We start from the raw sequence: 7379 nt of genomic DNA on the forward strand, positions 1-7379 counted from the left end.
ACATTTCATGGGTTTCTTTAAAGTACAGGTTATCATCATGAAATTATTACACTATTATTCGTTATGATGCGCCACTATTACACATTATTATGCAGTCCCAAGGACTGTGGCGTTTAGACACTGAATTTTCTTGCTTCCGGGCAAACTCGGGTTGGGTCTCTTGTTCTCTTACCTCCATGTTTACCAGGAAAAGAGACCAACTATGATGCTGCGAAATGCATCTTGTCTTAAGCTCTTAGTCCTCCCACAGGCACAAGATGATCTGGAAGCAATTTATGTGGCATACTTTGCCCAAGACCAATTTGTCCAAGAGAGGGAACTCTGCTTTGTGCGCTGGAGACAAGCAACATGAATTTCTGAATCTTTTTTTTACTGCAATAAGAGAATCGGACGCAAAACGAGGCTTTCTGAGGCATCATGGAGATTCGGGAAAATCCTTGGGGGATTTGAGATTCTGGAAATCAATGAATGTACTTATACCCATATGTGCAGATTTTACATAAGTTACAGTTATATCATTGATGCTATCTGGGTAAAAAGTCATTTTAAAATGTGGTTTGTTAGGGGCCAAAATTAAATCATTGGAAATAGCCCTTATACCACAGCAGTCTGCAGCCCAGCAGGATATAAACTGCTTACAAAAGAGAGCAAATACATTCTCCATCAAATAACTCATCTCACCCACACACCCTTGTCATATTCTGATTTGCTTTGATTTGGGGTCCAAAGCAAATGTAAATAAATGCTGCCAGACGAATAGTAATGATAAAACCATTTGGTGGAGAGTAAACCTCTGACTCAAGTCGGTGTCTGCATATTTCTTCAGTACTACAGTATTTTAATTTTATTTGCAACAGATGATTGGGGAAACTGTACCTCTAAACGCGTCCCCCTCTCCCCATCTTCAATAATCTGCCAACGCTTACATCCTACCTGATAGCCACACCAGTTTACCTGCATGTCCTAAATTCCACATAGTGTTCTGGGCCTGATTTTACTTCTGCTCTTCTCAGGACCTGAATGCCCTTCCCATCTTCTCTCATGCTTGGCGAACTCCAGACTCATCCTTTAAAAGTCTGCTCGTTGACGAGGCCTTCCTTGGCCCCCTCACCCTACCTATGTACCTACTCCAATTAGCATTTTTCTCACTGTCGTTTGACAGCGGTGAATTGGATAGTGAATTTCATAAAGTCATTTCAGAGTCTCCAGTGTCTTGCACCTAGCCATGTTGGATGGATGCATGGATGCATGGATGCATGGATGGTAGGACTCAGACAGATGCATGGATGGGTGGATGGATGGTTGAACTTGGAAATAAAGGCACATGTATGGGCTTTACTTGTGACTTTGTATCCTTTGACTTGAATTGGGCAGGCTGTTGGTGTAGGAAACATCTTACTTTCCAGGAAGTTTGTAATGCCACTCATTCTTAGGCTGAAGTCAAAGCTCAAAGGGATTAGCCACACCTTTATTTTACAGATAAAGTCATCACCCTCAAGTTTTCATTCAGCAAACATTTATGAAGTTCTCACTATGTACCAGGCTCTCCACTCACAGCCTTGAGTCACAATCCAATTACTGAATCAACCCAAGGGGATTTCTAGGAGTGCACAAGGTCCAGGAGCAGCCTCTTTTCTCCAGCACTGTTGGCAGTCTCCCTGCAGCAACCAAGAGACTTTGCGGGAAACAGAAGAATCTCCTCCTCAGGTGGGGGTCTGGGATTCCTGCCCAGTGGTAGTTTGATTTAGCAAATCCTTAGCTTTTTATAGGCGTCTCAAATCCTCTGTGGAAGTAGGTAGGGTATCAACTCAACTCTTCCACATAAAACAAACTGCCCTCCTCTTCAGCTTTCTCCACCATCACGCCCTGCCATGCACTGGGTCGTCGAGCAATGGGCTCTACGTCCAGTAGAACACAAGGTCCACCAGGAAAGGGACTTTGTTTTGTTTGCCACCATGTATCCTGCACCTAGAATGACACCTGGAACATAATAGGTCATCAGTGAATGTTGATGAATTCATGAACGAGATGTCATACCTTTATCTTTGCTAGTAATGTCTCTTCTCTTTGGAATGTCCTTCCATCTTTCTTCAGCCTAACTCTTGTCATCCAACAAGTCAACTCAGGCACGGCCTCCCCTAGGAAGTCTTCCTTGCAGCACCTGGGCTGGATGAAACACCCTTCCTCTGGGTTTCCTGGCACCGCGTACGTAGGCCTCTCTTATCCCGAACCTCAGCGTACTGCCTTTATCTGCTGTGTGTCTGCTTTCCACACTGGACTTTGAGATCGTGAAGACAGGGACCAAATGCTATTCATCTTCATACCCTCAGCTCCTTGGCAAAGTGTCTGGAACGGAGAAAGTACTCTATAAAGATTTGTCAGGTTGAACTAAAGAACCCCAAGTGGTTGCAGATTGGGTCATACCAAATGTGATTGCTGATTCATTTGGTCATTTGGCAAATATTGATTGAGGGCCTACAATGTGCCAAGCACTATGTAGGTACTAGAGAGCCAGCGCTGAGCCAAACAGACAAAAATAATGATAGTGTTTGTCAATTAGACAAGACCCAGATATTTTACCAGGCTAGTTAAGTGGTGTGGAGAGTCAATATGAAGCCTGTTTTAAGTTTCAGCTTTAACCATAATATTATTGAAGTTTAGGCAGGAAAATCAGGCCCTAATAACTCAATGGTCTCTCTTTCCTTGGCTTCAGTGTCCCCACCTATAGCATGAACACATTCTGTAGTCTCCCATGAGATATTCTGATATGTGTTTACACAGGGTCCTCTGAAATTCCTTGCACATTTTAAAATCTCAAAAATTTGCCTGGAAACGCTTTGCAAATAGCATTAAGTATTTCAAGGCTGAGAAAACACTTCACAATTGCACAAAATGCATTTGTATTTAAGATCCCATGGTAAATAAAAAATTAAAGTCCAATCAGCTTTCAATTCAGTTGAAATTCAATTTGCCCTTAAATTCCATTCATGGGTTTCTTCGATCAAACCCACTACCTATGTTACATTTAATAAATTTTATTGAGTCCTTCTATTGTGTCAAGCACTGTAGTAGGTGCTAAAGAAAACCAAGATTGATATGACATGATCTTGACCTTTATAGAGCTCCCAGTTTAGTGGGAGAGACTGAAACACACCTTGCCTCCTGTAACATGTGAGGCAGAGACATTCTGCAACCCAGGTATACACAAGGTGCTACAGGAGCCCAGAGGACAAACATAAGTATCTTGCCTGGGAGGTATCTGGGAAGGCTTCATGTAAGTGGTGAGCCTAAGCCAAGCCTAAATCTATGAGTAGAGTTTGATAAACAGTGAAGAGAATGGAAAGGGCAGGCTGGAGAGAGAAGTGACGTGGGCACAGGGATCAGAGGTGCAGTCATGAAGGATGCTTGTCGTAGGCAGCTGGAGCAAATGTAACTGCAGGGGAAAGGAGAGAAAAAGGTGGGGAAGGTGAGCTGGGCTCTGATATTAACAAGCAATAAGTTAGAATTTTATTCTGGAGATAATGGAGACTACTATTAAAGCTCAAATGTTTTAAAATTATATAATGCCTTCATGTATACATGTTATAAAGACATATATTATATATGTACATATGTATAACTGAATCACTTTGCTATACACCTGAAACTAGCACAACATTGTAAATCAACTATACTTCAATTTGGAAAAAGAATTTTTAATTATCATACAGTTTTGCTAAAAAAATACATATACTATTCTGTCAAGAAAAAAAATGAATAAAGGCCAATACCATCTGCCTTTTATGGAATATTTACTGTGTCAGTGGGTGCTGTGCTAAGCACCTGATAACCATTGTCACATTTTCTCTTCACAACAACCCTGAGATGCAGGTATCACGATTCCCATTTTACAGATGTGGAATAGAGGTTCTGAGTGGTTGAGTCTCCCAGTTAGTCTGTAACAGACGTTAAACTTGAATGCAGACGGATCTGACTTCAAAGTCCATGATTTTAACCTCTAGGCTGTGGCTGCAACTTGTACAAACAATTAAAAATTTCAGGAATGAGGGGTCTACATAAAATTCTCTCTTTAGCCTTAGTATATAGCAAAAAATCATAAAATTTTCACACTCTTTAACCCAACAATGGGAATACATCTTAAAGAAATCATTAGAAATTCACCCAAAGATGCATGCACAAAGATGATTATTGCAATGTTATTTATAATGGAGAAAAGCTGGAAGCAACCTAAGTGCCCAGCATTAGGGAAAGTGTTCATTATAAAATGGAGTATTATATAACCAGAAAAATTAAGATGGCATAGGATAGAAAATTGTGTATATATAATCTTAACTGTGTAAAGGAAAAATGCACAGCAAAAAACAAAAACAAACAAAACAAAACAAAAAAATAGAAAAACCGCAGTGGAAGACACATGTCAAAATGCAATTAAGCAGTGAAGTCTATAAGGAGGTTAGGATTTTTTTCCTCTTACACATTCCAGATTTTCTACATTTGAGCACCTCATTCTTGAAATCAAGAAAAAATTAAATTAAATAAAATCCATCCTGTGTCTTTTTTTTTTTTTCCCCAATCCTATGTCTTGACTGGAGTCATGTCAGCTGGGTCAGTGTGGGCAGTAGGTGAAATAAGAGACGTCACAGCCAAAACATCTCCCTGCCACTTGATCTCAGGACATGTAGATGTGAAAACATTGACCTAGGAACTTCCCTGGTGGAGCAGTGGATAAGACTCCGAGCTCCCAATGCAGAGGAACCACGTTCAGTCCCTGGTCAGGGAACTAGATCCCACGTGCATGCCACAACTAAGACCCAGTACAACCAAATAAATAAATAGGTAAACAAACAAACAAACAAATAACATTGACCTAGATGGTGTCCTAGCCATGACATGTAAGGGTCTGAATTCAAATCATTCCACTTACTCAAAGATTCAAAGAAAGCAGAATCACTCATCTGAAAATCAAAAATACAAATTGCAATGTTCTTGCAATTTAACGTTTCTGTTAAATATTATCGTGTTTGTTCTTTAGCCTGACAGTGTTAATTCTTCAGGAGAGGTGGGAGGAAGGAGGAGAAAATAAAGTCAGAATCTTGGGGCCCAACCTTGGGAAACAAACTGTCTGGTTAAGTGCTGAAACTTACTGTAAGATTGGTGGGCCCTCTCAGAGGAATTAGAATTAAAGCTAATAACCCAATTTGGAATAATTTAAAGCTCTTTTTAGGGAAGTTTTTGACTCAATTGGGCTCATTATGCATGGGTTTAATGTGTAACAATTTGTTCTTGAAAGCTAACATTATTGTTGGCAATAAAGATAGGAAGTGGAAATAAGTTTCCAATATGGAAAGCAGATTTATTTCTCGTTTCATATGGACTTGTTCCGGGTCTCTGCGTATGAATCACACCGTGCTCCTCGCAGTAAGATGCTGTCCATGCAGTTGGTTATGATAAATGGCCTGTAATTGTGAATCTGATATTGGTTTTCAATATTGAATTTATCATTCTGTCCTCTTAACAGATATTAAATACTTTTAAGAATTTATCCATTTGCCTGATCCATCTGTGATTTTTCAATATGTAAAATTGATTAGTTTCCTGGTTTTTTGAGATATTAACGGCCAACAACATCATTAATAACGCTGAGTAATGGAGCTGACCTCTTTTAAACCTCATTCCCTTCCACTAATCCAGAACATCCGAATTGAATCAAAATGTATTCATTGTAGAGACCAGCGAAGAAAACGGCCCTGGTGGGGTGCCTGATTTGAAATGCCGCTCCAGCGGGCTTGTCACCCTTTCACCTCCTTACCTCCCACCAAGCCCCCCAGAGGCAGCCAAGCCGAGGCCGCCCCGCCTCTTTGCTCGCTCCTCCTTCTCCCATTGGATGAGCCAACTCAGGCAGCCCTCCTGTCCCTCAGCTGCCTCAGTTTCTTCAGCGCAGGATGATTGATGAGAGTAATAACGCGGCTTGTCTGGCTCCCTCGTGGAGAGCGCTTTGCGAATTAATGGCAGCGTTCGGGCCGCGCCCTTGAGGACAGCTCCCTGGCTCCGTGGCCGCCCTGGAGCTCCCATCGAGCTCGGCGGGGAAGGATTCCTGCCCTGCACTGTGGGGAAAGTGCGAAGGGCGGCTGAAAGAAATGGGGCTGGAGGAAAGAGAAACAAGGCTGTGTGGAATACCAACAGCAATGCAGCACTTACCCTGACCCCTGGTTTCGGGAGTTTAAGGCCGCGGCTGCATGTTGCCACCGGAACAGCACGAAGCTAGCAGGGCGGGGAGCAGGATTTGGGGCTATGCCTTTGCTGGGTTTTGTTGTTGCTGGGTTTCGTGGCCTACAAGACTACCTCTTCCGGTTCCTGTAGTGTCTGCTGTGTTCAGTGGACGCTTAGGGGTACAAAGTCCTACAGAACTGAGCTCGAGACGTCAGGGAACCCGTTGGCCGCCAGCCTTGGGGGTCCTTCAGCCAGGGCCCGGGAAGGGCATGGAGCCAGGGCTGTGCACACACAGAAGGACAATGAGCCTTGTGACAGGTGGGGGGGATAGACAGAGAGCGGCCAAGAGGGGTCCAGCTGTTTCCGGTCACGCTCAGGGAAGACAGAGGGTCACCTTCTCAGGGCGACTCCAGATGAGCGGCCCTACTGCTGCCTCTGACCTGTGGATAACGGAAAAATAACCGCCTTTCCATCCCCTGAGGCCTATTTTATATTCTTGCGGCGGCCCGATTGACTTTCAGTTCAATGCAAATCGGCTTCCTTGGAAGTTTTGTCTATTTAAGGATTATGGGCCAAGATTAAACCTATCAGAAGAAACCAGGAGCTGTCAACAGGGTCACTGAGAGGTGACAAGTTTCCAAAGGGCCCCTGAGTCAAGAAGAAACTTCTTTTTTACTGCAAGCAAGAGGCCACCTGGTTCCAGACCTGGCCCACGTATCCATATCAAATAAATTGTCCCAGTCGAGACCAGGAGCCAAGGCTCCAAACTCCCTATGCTGTTCTTTTTCTGTCCTGCCAGGACATGATTTACAAACTGCTATAAAAGAAGATATGTCTTCCCCAAATCCCAGGCATTTCACAACCTTTTGTAGATTCAGCTTTTACTCCCCAGGTCTCTTGTTATACTTTTCATATCAGTGGCTTAAACACCCCTCAAATATATCCTCCCTCAATAGCAAAAAGGTAATTTCAATCTGACACATGTTTACTGAGTACCTATGAGTGCCTAGATGCTTAGCACTGGGCAAACTGCTATGGAGACACAAAAAATATACATATAAAATACAGTCCCTACCCTCAGGTAGAACCAGTAATGGCACTGCCCTTAATAATCAATTATTAAACATTTACTGCTTGCCTGGCACTGTGCTGGATGCTGCAAAAACACA

The sequence above is a fragment of the Hippopotamus amphibius genome, chromosome 2, assembly GCF_030028045.1.
Source record: "Hippopotamus amphibius kiboko isolate mHipAmp2 chromosome 2, mHipAmp2.hap2, whole genome shotgun sequence".
NCBI lineage: Eukaryota > Metazoa > Chordata > Mammalia > Artiodactyla > Hippopotamidae > Hippopotamus > Hippopotamus amphibius.